Source organism: Citrus sinensis, chromosome 2, assembly GCF_022201045.2.
Source record: "Citrus sinensis cultivar Valencia sweet orange chromosome 2, DVS_A1.0, whole genome shotgun sequence".
NCBI lineage: Eukaryota > Viridiplantae > Streptophyta > Magnoliopsida > Sapindales > Rutaceae > Citrus > Citrus sinensis.
The window spans coordinates 23036809-23052199 of record NC_068557.1 but is presented as its reverse complement, the minus strand read 5'-3'; the positions used below and the strand labels follow the sequence as shown (position 1 = coordinate 23052199).

General features: G+C 35.9%; 1 non-coding gene across 1 annotated transcript; it reads left to right on the top strand.

Annotated features, from left to right (window-relative positions):
* The first annotated feature begins 13739 nt into the window (after positions 1-13739).
* LOC127900505 (small nucleolar RNA R71) lies at positions 13740-13843 on the top strand. Its single transcript, XR_008052688.1, has one exon. It is a non-coding gene; the product is annotated as a small nucleolar RNA R71 (small nucleolar RNA).
* Positions 13844-15391: the final 1548 nt, after the last annotated feature.

The following is a 15391-nucleotide window of genomic DNA, read 5'->3' as shown; positions in this document are numbered from 1 at the left end:
TAATTCCCAATGGATTTTGTTGGTTTTAGGAGTGGGTTCCTCTTGGAAGGCTTCAACGTCCGAAGATGCTATAGAAGTTTGGTCATCTTTCTCTAATCAGCAACAATTAGACATTTTAAATTCCATTCAAGTCGATGAAAATGGAGCCCCTATTTTTGATGAGTTCAACAACCCTATTCAGGATGCTGTTGCTACTCTTATTTTGACCATTTCCCTCCATTTCATTGGTGATCCTTCACACCTACAGGATAAAAACGCTGAGTTGCTGCATAATTTAAGATGTAGAAAACTTAGTGAATTTCAGAGTTACAAAACCTCTTTTTTCACCAGACTATTTCTAAGGGATGATGCAAATCATATAACCTGGAAAGAAAAATTTCTTGCTGGATTACCTACCCTTCTAGGTGAAAAAGTAAGAAATTCCATCAAAGCCCTCTATGATAATCGTATTCCTTATGACGAGCTTACCTATGGTGAACTTGTCAGTTTCGTCAATAAAGAAGGTTTAAAGATTTGTCAAGATTTGAAATTACAGAAACGACTTAAGTGGGAGCTTAAGAAGTCTAAACAAGAATTAGGCGGTTTCTGCAAACAATTTAATTATGACCCCTTTAAAACTTCTTATTCCAAAGATTGTAATGGCGAGTGTTCTACTAAACCCCGCAGGAAACATTACAAATCAAAAAATTCTAGGAAACCCTTTCGTAATTTTAGAGAACTTCCTTATAAGAAACCTTCGAGGCCTTATAAGAAACCCAAATTCTCTTAAAGAAAAGAGTTTAGAGCCAAACCAAAGACCCCTTTCAATTACAAAGAAGCTATATGTCATAAATGTGGCATGAAAGGTCATACTGCAAATTATTGCAGGATGAACAAAAAGCTTCATGAACTTGACCTCGATGAAGAGATCCTTTCCAAATTAGCCCCCCTTCTTGTCGAATCTTCTGATTCCGAATCTTCCATGTCGGGAGATAGTGATCCATATCAAGTTGATGAGCTTTTTGACTCAGATGACTCTGTATCCAGCAGTAGTGAATCTGAATTTGATTCATATTTAAAGAAAATCAATGTTTTGACTAAAGACCAAGAAACTTTTCTTGAACTTGTAAAGCATATTTCTGATCCAAACCTTCAAAAAGAATATCTTGATAAACTTTTGAAAACTTTGGATTTTAATAAAGCCGAGACTTCTAAAGTCCCAATTGTTAAAAAGAATTCTTATGATCTTACTCAAATTTTGGATAAAAAGAAAACAAAGAAGACGGTTCCTAATATCCAAGATCTTCAGAAAGAGATAAAAGAAATCAAATGTGAAATCAGAGATTTAAAAGAAAAACAAAAAAGTGATTCTGATACTATCCAACTTCTTTTACAAAAATAATTGCAGGATAATTCAGACAATGAATCTAATCCTGATGATGGTGATGATATTAAAGTAGAAAACATTGAGTCAGTACCCAATGATTTTCTATTTGTTTTAAAGTAAATCACCACAAGAAAGTATTTGATTAAAGTCACTTTAATCTTTTCTGATGATTTTGCAATGGACGCCATTGCCCTTTTTTATACTGGCGCCGATTTAAATTGCATTAGAGAAGACATCGTCCCCAAAAGATTTCATGAAAAAACAAAAGAAAGACTTTCTGCCGCTAATAATTCAAAACTGAATGTCAGTTCCAAGGTTGAAGCCTCAATCCATAATAATGGTTTTGATTTTAAAACATCTTTTGTCCTCACAAATGATATTCATCATGCCATCATTTTGGGAACTCCTTTTATAAATCTTATAACTCCATATACTGTCAATTATGATAGTATATCCTTCAAAGCAACAAACAAAAGACTTGTTTTCCCTTTTATTGAAAAACCTAAAACAAGGAATTTAAACATTGTCAAAGCTTGTTCTGTTTACCAAAACAAAATTAATGCCATTCTTAAGTCCAAACAAGATGATTTATTTTGTTTACAAAAAGATTTGAATTTCCAAAGAATTGGAAGTCAATTACAAAATGATTTTATACAAAGAAAAATCTCCGATTTCAAAAGCCTTATTGAAAAAGAAATATGTGTCGATTTACCATCTGCTTTTTGGAATAGAAAACAACATTTGGTAGATTTGCCTTATGAAAATTCGTTTGATGAAAAGCAAATACCTACCAAAGCGCGTCCAATCCAAATGAATATGGAATTGGAACAACATTGTAAAAATGAAATAAATGATCTTGAAACTAAAGGACTCATTGTAAAATCCAGATCACCTTGGTCTTGTGCCGCTTTTTATGTTAATAAAAATTCTGAAATAGAAAGAGGCGTACCTAGACTTGTGATAAACTACAAACCTTTGAATAAAGCTTTAAAATGGATTAGGTACCCAATACCTAATAAAAAAGATTTGCTCCAAAAACTTTGTTCAGCTTTCATTTTTTCTAAATTTGATATGAAGTCTGGTTTTTGGCAAATACAAATTCACCCTAAAGATCGATATAAAACAGCTTTTAATGTTCCCTTTGGACAATACGAATGGACAGTAATGCCTTTTGGTTTGAAAAATGCACCCTCAGAATTTCAAAGAATCATGAACGATATTTATAATCCCTATTCTGAGTTTTGCATCGTTTATATTGATGATGTGTTGATTTTTTCTCGAAGTATTGATCAACATTTCAAACATTTAAAGACTTTTTATCTTGTTACAAAAAAGGCTGGGTTAGCCATTTCTAGTTCAAAAATTTCTTTATTCCAAACAAAAGTCCGGTTCCTTGGTCATCATATTTCCAATGGGACTATCACTCCAATAGAGAGATCACTTTTGTTTGCAGATAAATTCCCAGACAAAATTCTGGACAAAACGCAATTATAAAGATTTCTTGTTAGTTTAAATTATGTTCTCGATTTTTGCCCTAATATCAATAGGATGTCTAAACCTTTGCATGATAGGTTGAAAAAGAATCATGTTGCATGGTTAGAAGAACATACCAAAGTTGTTAGATTAATAAAGCAATCTGTGAAAAATATTCCATGCTTATTTCTTGCAAATCCTGCATTACCTAAAATTGTTGAAACTGATGCATCTGATATAGGTTATGGAGGTATATTAAAACAAAAGGAAAATGACAAAGAACAGATAGTACAATATGTTTCTGCACATTGGAATGATTGCCAGAAAAATTATTCTACTATCAAAAAAGAAATTCTTTCTATTGTTTTATGCATATCTAAATTCCAAAGTGATTTACTAAATCAAAAATTTTTACTTAGAATTGATTGCAAAGCTGCAAAACATGTTTTAGAAAAAGATGTTCAAAACATTGCATCAAAACAGATTTTTGCACGATGGCAAGCTATTTTAAGTGTTTTTGATTTTGATATTGAATTTATTAAAGGTGACAAAAATTCTGTTCCTGATTTTCTAACCAGAGAATTTCTTCAAAACAGATAATGCCGCCAAAGAAGAAAGATAAAGGTAAAGCAGTTCTCAAAGTTACTGGTCCTCAAAAACCTTCTAAAGAACCCCAGTCAACCCCTTCTAAAGAAAAACTACTTTCTTCTGCCATGTGTTGTGCAAATTTTAATGTACTCGCAAGCGCACGAATCTATTGTAGTATAGATCTATGGTGACGAGTGTCGATCCCACGAGGAGGTGGATTTTAATTGTGTAGAATTAATTTTGTAAATGGGTTGTTGGATTTATGGTGGAAATGATTTGGTATATGCTAAAACTTAAATTAAAATGGCGAGAATAAATTCTAAAATTGGAATTGCAATGGCGAGAATAAATTGAAGATAATTCTATTGAAATGACGTACTTGGGTATCTGGATCCGTATCAACATGCATCATGGGCTAAATAATCCGTATTAATGCCAATTAAATCATGAGGGGGGAATCCACACCTCATGAACCACGCTCTAATCAATATGGTGCTAAGGGCTTATCGTGCCAAATAATAATAACCTTGTACTAGAGGGCCGGTGTAACCAAGGCGGTACTAGACAAGATTAGTATTATTTGTCGACGAGAAGTCAAAACATCCACAAAAACTAGAGGGGAAGAGAAAATAAATTTACCAAATTAAGCCCATGACACATGTTGAGACTTCACCTTCAACCCAAGCTTGAAAGAAAATTAGCCACTCATAATTGAACTAGGGGCAAAATGGAAATTTATTAAAATACGAAGAAAATACAAGATGGAGAGGGAATTACAGAAAATGGATCCCAAAAATGGATTCAGAGATATCCAATTAGGGGGGGGAGGCCCCCTTTTTATAGATACATGGAGTAAATCATGGCCATCGGATTAAAAACAGTTTGGACGCTCAGGATTGCGCCACGTCATCAGTCAACAGTCCACGGTTTGACCACGCGGATGAACAGTAACACGGTTTGACCCGACTTTGAACAGTAACGCGGTTTGACCCGGATGAACAGTAACGCGGTTTGGTTGAAAATAATCCTGTGTGATGCATGCACCGTACGCGAGATTTTTCGTCCACTGATATGCTGCCACGTCACCATCAACAGTACATAAGAATTTTAGTCCAACAGGATCGTGACACCTCATCAGTCAATGCCACATCATCGGTCAATGCCACGTCATCATCCGTCTATGTGAACAGTGTCGTGAACAGTAACGTATACAGTATCGTACACGTGAATAGTACCGTACATGTGAATAGTGCCATTTTTCCTTTTATGCTCCTCCTAAGGTTTTCGACCGTCCTGAGTTCAAAAGTGATGTCCGTTTTGCCGTCTGATCTCTCCTTTATTGTGAAATGACTATAATGCCCCTAAAATACATAAATTACTTAATTAAAATAAAACACACGTAATTAAATCATAAGAATGTTAAATACATAAAAGTAAGGGTTGTTAGTAAGACTTGAAATGTAAAATGACGGTTTTCTCCTTTATAAATATGCATTTTCTAACACTCAACACACCCCCCAACCAGCTTATTGCTAGTCCCTAGCAAATAAAGCGAAAACAAAATTCAAATTCAAAATAATTTTTTTTTTTGTTTTAATAGAAACACTCGTATTTATTCCATCAGATTAATGATAGCAATCAAATAAAAGTATAAGCATTATCTCCAGTCTAAAGCAACATCACACCCACATCAACCATCCACATGAATTAGCCCAGTAGACTTTGTTTTAGCTACTCTCAAGAATGACATGTCAAACCCCAAAATCTCACTGGAAGTAGTGACACTCTCACAAATAAATTAATCCCAATAAAAATAGTCACTCCAATGAATGGTAATTGAGAGAGAAAATAATAAAGAAGTGATATCACATGCTCTCACCAAGATGAAATAAATATGCCCTCAGCTTAGAAATAATACGATCTCAAGTCAAATAAAATGTTAGTCAACCCACTTTATTTATCTTTTTTTTTTTTAATTATGCATCACTACATCTTTTTAGCCCATATAACTAGCTTCTACTTCAAACTATAGTTCCCTAAAATCAAGAAGGACTTTTATTAGGACGAAACGTAGGCTAGGGACATGGCTAACAAAGAAGGAAAATAAGGAAAACAAAGTGTATGTTTGAGAAAAATGCAGAGATTTTTTTTTTTTTTTTTTGGAAGTTGCAAGGTGGATTTCACCTATTTTTATTCTTTTGAAACAACAACTTTTGTTTTTGTTTTTGTTTTTTTTTTGTTTTTTTTTTTTTTTGCTTTTTTTTGGCATAACTTCACTGAACAAAATAATTATTTACATTTTCTCAAACATACATAGGTGATGGAACTTATAAGATATCAGGTAATACTCCAAATCGGAGTGGGTCAAGATGATAAGTTGACAAAGAAAATGTTTTTTTTTTTTTTTTTTTTTTTAAAGGCTCAAAAGGGTTAACTATGGATATTAAATAAAAGGGATGGCTTGAAAGGCTCAAACGGATCAAAGATGGCCTCTCCATCGTCTTTTAGGGCTCTAAATAATTTTCCATATCTACTAGTTAGATGGGCCTCCAAATGTAGCAACACACTCTTTTTTTTTCTTTTTTTTTTTTCTTTTTTTTTTTTTTTACCATTTTTTTTTAAAGGGTTAACTCAAAAGAAATGTAGAGATCGTGTATAAAATAATAAACTGCTAAGCTGTATAGAGAATGGGCAAAAGGGTTACTCTCCAAGAAAATGATAGGCTCAACAACTCACTTGACACTTATTTATGACATGTTCATTCCTTCAAGCAACTCATATTTATCTCCGACATCAACATGTAAAGTAGCAAACATAGCGTAACATCACTTAAGACCAAAGATAATACAAATAATAAAATTTGAAATTAATCATGTCATCCAATGTTAAAACAAATAACACAAATTTTTTTTTTAACAACATTCTACCCCCCAACCTATTCTAAACATGAAAGAAAAATATGCATGCAGGAATGTGAAAATGATGTAGAAAAATTTATTAGAATTTTTTTTTTTTTTTTTAACTAAGAAGATGCGTTTCTAGAGGCACTACACTCCATATTCAGCCATCTTTGACTCAAAAGTTGGAAAATGTATATTTATAGAGGAGAAATTAAAGAAGAAAAATAAACATAAACACATAATAAAGAAAAAGAAAATGTCTGAAATTAATTTTTTTTTTTTTTTTTTGAATTTTTTTTTTTGAACTTGTTTTTAAACAATGAAGATGCGTTTCTAGAGTAACTACACTCCATATTCAGCCATCTTCAACACAAAAAGTTAGCAACAGTTAGTTTCTACAACAAAAAATTAGTAAAAACTTAACCAAAATTCCACAATTGTCGACTATTCCCTCCCCCCAACCAGAATGAAACATTGTCCTCAATGTTTGAAATGAAAGAAGTAGAGTTTAGAAGACATCACCTGGGTGGTGCAACACAGAAGAAAATATTTACAGGCGGAGAGTTAAATCTAATTTGTACTTCTTACTGCGGCTACTGTTACCATCATTATTTGGACGCTCCAACACAAAGGTCCAGGGGTCTGGCTCCGGTCGATAAGCTTGTAACATATCAAGTAGCTCATTAGCAGTGTGAGCACAAATAAAGAGTTTTTTCACATTAGAGGGAATGAAATAGTTTTTTATTGCATGGTTAAGAAATGCGATAAAGCCATCATAAAAGTTATTGACATTTAACAAACCGATGGGTTTCTGGTGGATGTGCAGATGGGCCCAAGATGCTAGTGTCATAAGTGCCTCTAGTGTTGCAAGATCTCCTGGAAGGAAAACAAAAGCATCAGCATGATTAAGCATTTCAGTTATTCTTTCTTGCATACCTGAGACGATTAACTCTTCTCCAGTTGATGAGTCAGACGAACTGCCCAATGGTTTTAGGACTCTTGGGATGATGCCTAACACTTGACTTCCTCTGATAAAAGCTGCTTCGGAGACCATTTTTTGATAACCCTCGGTTACCTCCTCCATACACCAAATGTAAATTTCTCGCTGCTATGCTTCGACCAAGATCTATGGCTGCCTCAACGAACTCTTTATGTTTGCCATAGGTAAATCCAGAAAGCACACAAATGTTCTTGAATTGTCTATTGGGAGTAGCTGCCATTGTGATACTTCTCGAAAACAATTTGTGAGTGCTTGACAAAAAAGAAATCACATTTAAGAGTCTTGGTGATAGTGGGTCATGGATGTGTATGAGGTAATATGTCAGTGTCAAATAACGCGTAAAGCACGTGGCTCGCAAGTCAAAAAGAAAACAGTAAAAAGGAAAAAGCAAACAGTAATAAAATTATTAAAGACAATAATGCAAACAATAAGACAATAGTGAAATAAAATAACAATAAAGTAAAAGGATATTTACAGGTAGTTGTGACTGTGGCTCACATCTTCCTCTGGTTTTACGTCCAGAAACGGCTTGAACGCCCTCTATGGGTCGAGGATAGGCTTCCTATCCAGTTTTCTTATAAACTGGCAAACAGGGTCGTTTATAGTCAGATTCCCGAGACTATATCGTGCATGCTCTCTCTGGAATAATGGCCATAACTGGAGAATCGCTCCTTGCACATATCCACTGGGATGCGTTTCAAGAGACAAAAGGATATCATCCAATGACTCCTTATTCAAGCCATCCCTAATGAATTGAATCTTATCTTCCCTGTTATCAGACACCATTCCTAAAGAACATGGGTTTTTATTGCAACTCATTCTGGCACACTTATGACAAGCAACAGAAATTCTTCGAGCTCGTCGTTTTCTTGCATAATTTCCTTTACCACAACCAGGCATGTATGCAATAAATTTTGGAGGTAACTCACCTGCCGATCGTACTTTAGCCTCGATTAACCAACGGATGTCAGCAGGTATGTTATTCCTCATGAGTAATCGCATGCGTTCGGACCGAGCTTTATAGATCGTAAGGAGGGCATTCCGAGGAAGTGAAGGGAATCGCTTGTGAAGCTTCGCTAGAATCTCATTTCTGTCCATACCTTCGCCTCAGAATATCAGTTATTATGGGAAACTGAAGTAACCGACTTGATTGTCACGGAGTACCGTTATCCGCCACTTCACCGGGGTAACAAACTAAAGCACACAAACAGAAAAACAAATTAAAACACACAAAGAAAATTAAAATCGTCCTCTTATTGAATTTACCTCAAGCTCCAACTGGATGTCGTAAACACTTCTCTCAATGTCTCTGAGTTGGCTTTCTAAACCCTCAACATAGGCTACTAACTCTGGTGGTTGTAGAGCCCAAATGCGTTGTGTTTTACAAAATTGAATCTGCCTTTTGAGATGAGTTTTGACACGTTGAAGTGGTTTAAGAATGTTCAGGAGGAACGGTCTAAGTATGAGACTCATGATTAACAATGATAAGAGAAAACTTAATGGTAAAATAAACACACTTATGCAAAAACAATTTCAATTAGCAAAAGAATAATATAAAGAACGAAAACAAAATCAAATCAACGAAAAGAAAGAAAAAAAAAATCAATTCAAATCTGGTGGGTCACTCAAATTTATTTCGGTGTCTTCTCCACGTGGTTGGTATTCTAGATATGGCTTTAATCTTTGACCATTAACTTTAAACGTGACACCGTTCTTTGGGTCCTTAATTTCAATTGCCCCATGTGGAAAAACAGTATGAACAATAAAGGGACCAGACCAACGAGAGCGTAACTTACCTGGGAATAGGTGCAAGCGAGAATTGAATAAAAGCACTTTCTGACCTGGAGTGAACGATTTTCTCATAACGTGCTTGTCATGGAAGACTTTCATTCGTTGCTTGTAAATCTTGGCATTTTCGTATGCATCATTGCGAATTTCTTCAAGTTCTGCCAGTTGTAATCTTCTTTCTGAGTTGGCTTGCTGCATGTCAAAATTGAATTTCTTGATGGCCCAATACGCACGATGCTCGAGTTCCACAGGTAGGTGGCAAGCTTTTCCATACACTAGCCTGTAGGGTGACATCCCAATCGGGGTCTTGAAAGCCGTTCTATATGCCCATAAGGCATCATCAAGTCTTAATGACCAATCTTTTCTGTCCGGCCTCACCGTCTTTTCTAATATGTGCTTTATTTCTCGATTGGAGATCTCAACTTGGCCACTGGTTTGCGGATGATACGGGGTCGCCACTTTGTGTGTGATTGAATACTTTGTCAAAAGTGCTTTGAATGCTTTGTTACAAAAGTGGGCACCACCATCACTGATTATTGCTCGAGGGAATCCAAAGCGTGAGACAATGTTGTTTTTCAAAAATCCTATCACCACCTTGTGATCATTGGTTCTACATGGAATTGCTTCTACCCATTTTGAGACGTAGTCAACACCAACCAATATGTATTGATGGCCAAAAGAAGGGGGAAAGGGTCCCATGAAGTCGATACCCCATACGTCAAAAATCTCAACCACTAAAATTGGATTTAGTGGCATCATGTTCCTTCGTGTAATGCTCCCCATTCGTTGACACCTATCACATGAAGAACAAAAAGTGTAAGCGTCTCGAAATAGTGTTGGCCAATAGAAACCACATTGTAAAACTTTAGTCGCTGTTTTCTTAGCACTGAAATGGCCTCCACAAGCTTGTTCATGGCAGAATGAAAGGATATTCTGAATTTCATTTTCTGGGACACATCGTCTAACAATTTGGTCTGCACAATACTTGAACAAATACGGGTCATCCCAAAAGAAATTCTTTATTTCCGCAAAGAATTTGATCTTGTCTTGCTTAGTCCAATGCTCTGGAAGTTTACCTGTAACAAGATAATTAACTATATCAGCATACCAAGGTAATACTTCCACACTCATTAATTGTTCATCTGGAAATGACTCATTTAATATTAATGGCTCTGTAATTGTGTCAAAGTGAAGACGAGAGAGATGGTCCGCCACAACATTTTCTGACCCTTTCTTATCTTTGAATTCCAAGTCAAATTCCTGCAAAAGTAACACCCAACGAATTAGTCTAGCTTTTGCATCTTTCTTTGTGAGAAGATATTTAAGAGCAGCATGATCTGTGAACACAATTATTTTACAACCAATGAGATAAGATCGAAATTTTTCCAATGCAAACACTACTGCTAGCATTTCTTTTTCAGTAGTTGAATAGTTCAACTGTGCATCATTCAATGTCATACTAGCATAGTAAATAACATGGGGAATTCGATCAACTCTTTGTCCTAATACTGCTCCTACTGCATAATCAGATGCATCACACATGAGCTCAAATGGTAAGCTCCAGTTTGGGGCCTGAATGATGGGTGATGATGTCAACAACCGTTTTAATTTTTCAAACGCCATAAGACATGAATCATTAAAGATAAAAGGTACATCCTTAGCAAGTAAATTGCATAAGGGTCTAGAAACTTTGCTAAAATCTTTAATGAAACGTCTATAGAAACCAGCATGCCCAAGGAAAGATCTTACTTCTCTGACTGTTCTGGGTGGAGGAAGATTAGAAATGAGATCCACCTTGGCTTTGTCAACCTCAATACCTTTGCTCGAAATGATGTGACCGAGAACAATACCTTGTTTTACCATAAAATGGCATTTCTCCCAATTTAATACCAAGTTCTTCTCGACACATCTCTGCAAAACTAGTGTTAGATGATGTAAACATTGATCAAACGAGTCACCAAAGACAGAAAAATCATCCATAAAGACTTCAAGAAATCGTTCAACCATATCAGAAAAAATGCTTAGCATGCATCGTTGAAATGTAGCAGGTGCATTACATAATCCAAATGGCATTCTTCTATATGCAAATGTGCCAAAAGGGCAAGTGAAAGTAGTTTTCTCTTGATCTTTTGGTGCTATGGGAATCTGATTATATCCTGAGTAGCCATCTAGAAAGCAATAAAATTCATGTCCTGCTAATCTATCAAGCATTTGATCAATAAATGGTAAAGGAAAATGGTCTTTACGTGTGACAGAATTCAATTTTCTATAATCAATGCATACACGCCATCCTGTAGTCACTCTAGTGGGTATCAATTCATTATCAGCATTGGTAACTACTGTGACTCCTGACTTTTTGGGGACAACTTGTACAGGACTGACCCATGAACTATCAGAAATGGGGTAAATGATACCTGCATCTAATAGCTTAAGGACTTCAGTTCTAACAACTTCTTTCATGTTAGGATTTAACCGACGTTGCATCTCCCTAGTAGTTTTAGCATTTTCATCAAGGTGAATGTAATGCATGCAGTCTACTGGATTTATACCTTTGATGTCTGCTATGGTCCATCCTAATGCTCCTTTGTGCTCTTTTAAAACATCCAACAACTTACCTTTTTGTTCGTCATTGAGGGATGATGAGATGATTACCGGTAGAGTACTTTCTTCTCCCAAAAATGCATATTCCAATGTGTTGGGTAATGGTTTGAGCTCGAGTTTCGGTGGTGATTCTGATGATGGGATGAGTTTCTTCTCTGATGGTGCTAGTTGTTCAACTCTTGACTTCCATTTATTAGTGTCCATAGATGGTGCTGAGTCAAGCAGGGCGTTGACCTCATCAACCGATCTGTCAATATCAAAATCAAAACCAAAGTGAGTTAAACATGTTTGTAAAGGATCATCACTAAGGTTTGAAACAAAAGTATCATCAACTAATGCTTCAATTAAATCCACATCAACAATTCCATCATCTGCATTGTGAGGTTGTTTGGCAATATTGAAGATGTTCAGCTCCATAGTCATGTTGCCGAAAGACAACTGCATATTTCCAGTCCTGCATTGAATGTGAGCATCTGCAGTTGCCAAGAAAGGTCGGCCTAGAATAATGGGGATGTGCTTCCTTGAATCCTGTATTGGTTGAGTGTCAATTACAATGAAATCAACAGGAAAATAAAACTTGTCTACCTGGATAAGCACGTCCTCCACAATACCACGAGGTATTTTCGTGGACCGATCTGCAAGCTGTAACACCACTGGAGTTGGGTGTAATTCTCCCAGTCCAAGTTTCACAAACACAGAGTAAGGCAACAAATTTACACTAGCTCCTAAATCCAACAAAGCATTCTCAATTGTGTGGTTCCCTATACTACATGAGATAGTGGGGGAGCCAGGGTCTTTGCATTTTAAAGGAATTTTATGTTGGAGTATAGAACTAACGTTTTCTGTTAAAAATGCCTTCTTTTGAACATGCATATTTCTCTTTTTAGTACAAAGGTCTTTAAGAAACTTGGCATAAGATGGAACTTGTTTAATAGCATCAAGCAAAGGGATATTAACACTTACCTGTTTGAAGATTTCGAGAATCTCACCTGTGGATTTTCCCTTCTTTCCTTTCGCTAACCTTTGAGGAAATGGAGCTTTCGGAACGTATTCTCGTGGGTTGGTTTCTTCTTTCTCCTCCGGTGATGAGTCTTCAACATTCACAGGTACAATTTGATTTTCTTTGGTTACCGGCATCTCCACTTTGTTGTCGACTTCTTTTCCTTTTCGCAAGGTCATAACTGCTTTGACCTCTCCATGCTGCTGTGGTGAACTGGTACTTGCTTCATGTACTCCTTTAGGATTAGGCACTGGTTGACTTGGAAACTTGCCTTTCTCAACAGTCATTGCCAAGGTCTGAACTGAAGAAGCAAGTTGTCCCACCATCTTCTCAAGGCTTGAAACTGATTGGGCTTGTGAGTTGAAGCCCGCTCTCAACTCATTTCGTAGTCCATCAATGGTGCGGTTCTGTTGCTCAATCGTGGAGTGAGTAACATTCCTAAAATTCTGGAATGCATCCTCCCATGGTCTAGGTTGAGAGTGGTTCTGGTTCTGATTGAATGGTCTAAATGGGGGCTGAGAGGCTTGAGGATTTTGAGGAATTTGTTGCATTGGTGGAGCTGGAGCTGCTGGTCCATTCTGTTGGAATCCTTGAGACCATGAAAAATTGGGGTGGTCTCTCCATCCAGAGTTATATGTGTTGGAGTATGGGTTGTAATTAGATGGCTTTCTCATTACACCTATGGCATTGGCTTGATCTGGATATGAGTCAGGGTCATGTGATTCTGTTGATTTAGCAGTCGATAAGGATGCTATTTGTCGAGCAAGACCTTCAACCATCTCCTTGACTTCTTTGATTCCCGAAGTTGACTCACCAATGTGAACCTCATTCACTCCTTTAATCCTTCTAGTATTCCTGAGTGATCGACTCCGTTGTTGGGAATTGTCCGCTTGTCGCTGGAAAAACTCCCAAATTTCTGATGCACTTTTTGACATTAGCTCTCCTCCACTTGTTGCCATTAGCCATTCTTGCACATTTGGTAGTAATCCCTCCAAAAAGTATTGGCATTGATGCCATTTCTCGTACCCATGATGTGGACACTTCAAGAGTAGCCCATTGAATCGCTCCCATGTTTCGAAAAATTGCTCGTCCTCTCTCTGGGTAAACTCCGAGATTTCCCTGCGAATAGCGTTGGTTTTATGCACTGGGAAATATTTATTCAAAAATTTCGTTACCATTTGTTCCCATGATGAAATGCTATTAGCAGGTAAAGTATTTAACCATGAACGAGCTCTATCTTTTAAAGAAAATGGGAATAGTCTAAGTTTAACATCATCATCTGAAAAATTCTCATATTTGAATGTTTGACAAATGGCATGAAAATCATTCAAATGATTATATGGATCCTCATTTTCTAGGCCATAAAATGTAGGGAGACAATTTAACACACTAGGTTTTAATTCAAAACTCCTAGCAGCTACATTTGGGTATCTTATGCATGACGTGCTCAAATTAGCTAAGGGACTAAAATAGTCCTTAAATGGCCTCTCCTGTGGTGCTTGTAAATCCATTTTATTTTTAACGTGTTTGTGTGTGCGAAGTGTTTTTTCTAATTCCAGGTCTATAGGTTCAAGATTAGGTAATAATGACCTACGACCATGCATGCAAAATAAATAAAATAAAAATAAAGATGGGAACAAAACAAATAAAAATAAAGAAGAGGGAGAAATTATGATACTAACCTTATTGCGCTATTAAAACCTTTCTATAAAAATACACAAAAACAAATACGTGAAATTAAATTAACTAAAAATAAATTAATAAGTTAAACAACAACAAAAAAAATTCAATTGAAAATTAAATTACAGAATTTTAAAAAAGAGAAAAAGAAAAGAAATACTAACCTTTAAATGTAGATTCACTTTTTTCTTTTTTTTTTTTAATAAAAAAAATACAAGAAAACAAATAAAAGAAATTATTCACAAAAATTAATTCTATGAATTAAAATTACTTACCTCCCCGGCAACGGCGCCAAAAACTTGTTGTGCAAATTTTAATGTACTCGCAAGCGCACGAATCTATTGTAGTATAGATCTATGGTGACGAGTGTCGATCCCACGAGGAGGTGGATTTTAATTGTGTAGAATTAATTTTGTAAATGGGTTGTTGGATTTATGGTGGAAATGATTTGGTATATGCTAAAACTTAAATTAAAATGGCGAGAATAAATTCTAAAATTGGAATTGCAATGGCGAGAATAAATTGAAGATAATTCTATTGAAATGACGTACTTGGGTATCTGGATCCGTATCAACATGCATCATGGGCTAAATAATCCGTATTAATGCCAATTAAATCATGAGGGGGGAATCCACACCTCATGAACCACGCTCTAATCAATATGGTGCTAAGGGCTTATCGTGCCAAATAATAATAACCTTGTACTAGAGGGCCGGTGTAACCAAGGCGGTACTAGACAAGATTAGTATTATTTGTCGACGAGAAGTCAAAACATCCACAAAAACTAGAGGGGAAGAGAAAATAAATTTACCAAATTAAGCCCATGACACATGTTGAGACTTCACCTTCAACCCAAGCTTGAAAGAAAATTAGCCACTCATAATTGAACTAGGGGCAAAATGGAAATTTATTAAAATACGAAGAAAATACAAGATGGAGAGGGAATTACAGAAAATGGATCCCAAAAATGGATTCAGAGATATCCAATTAGGGGG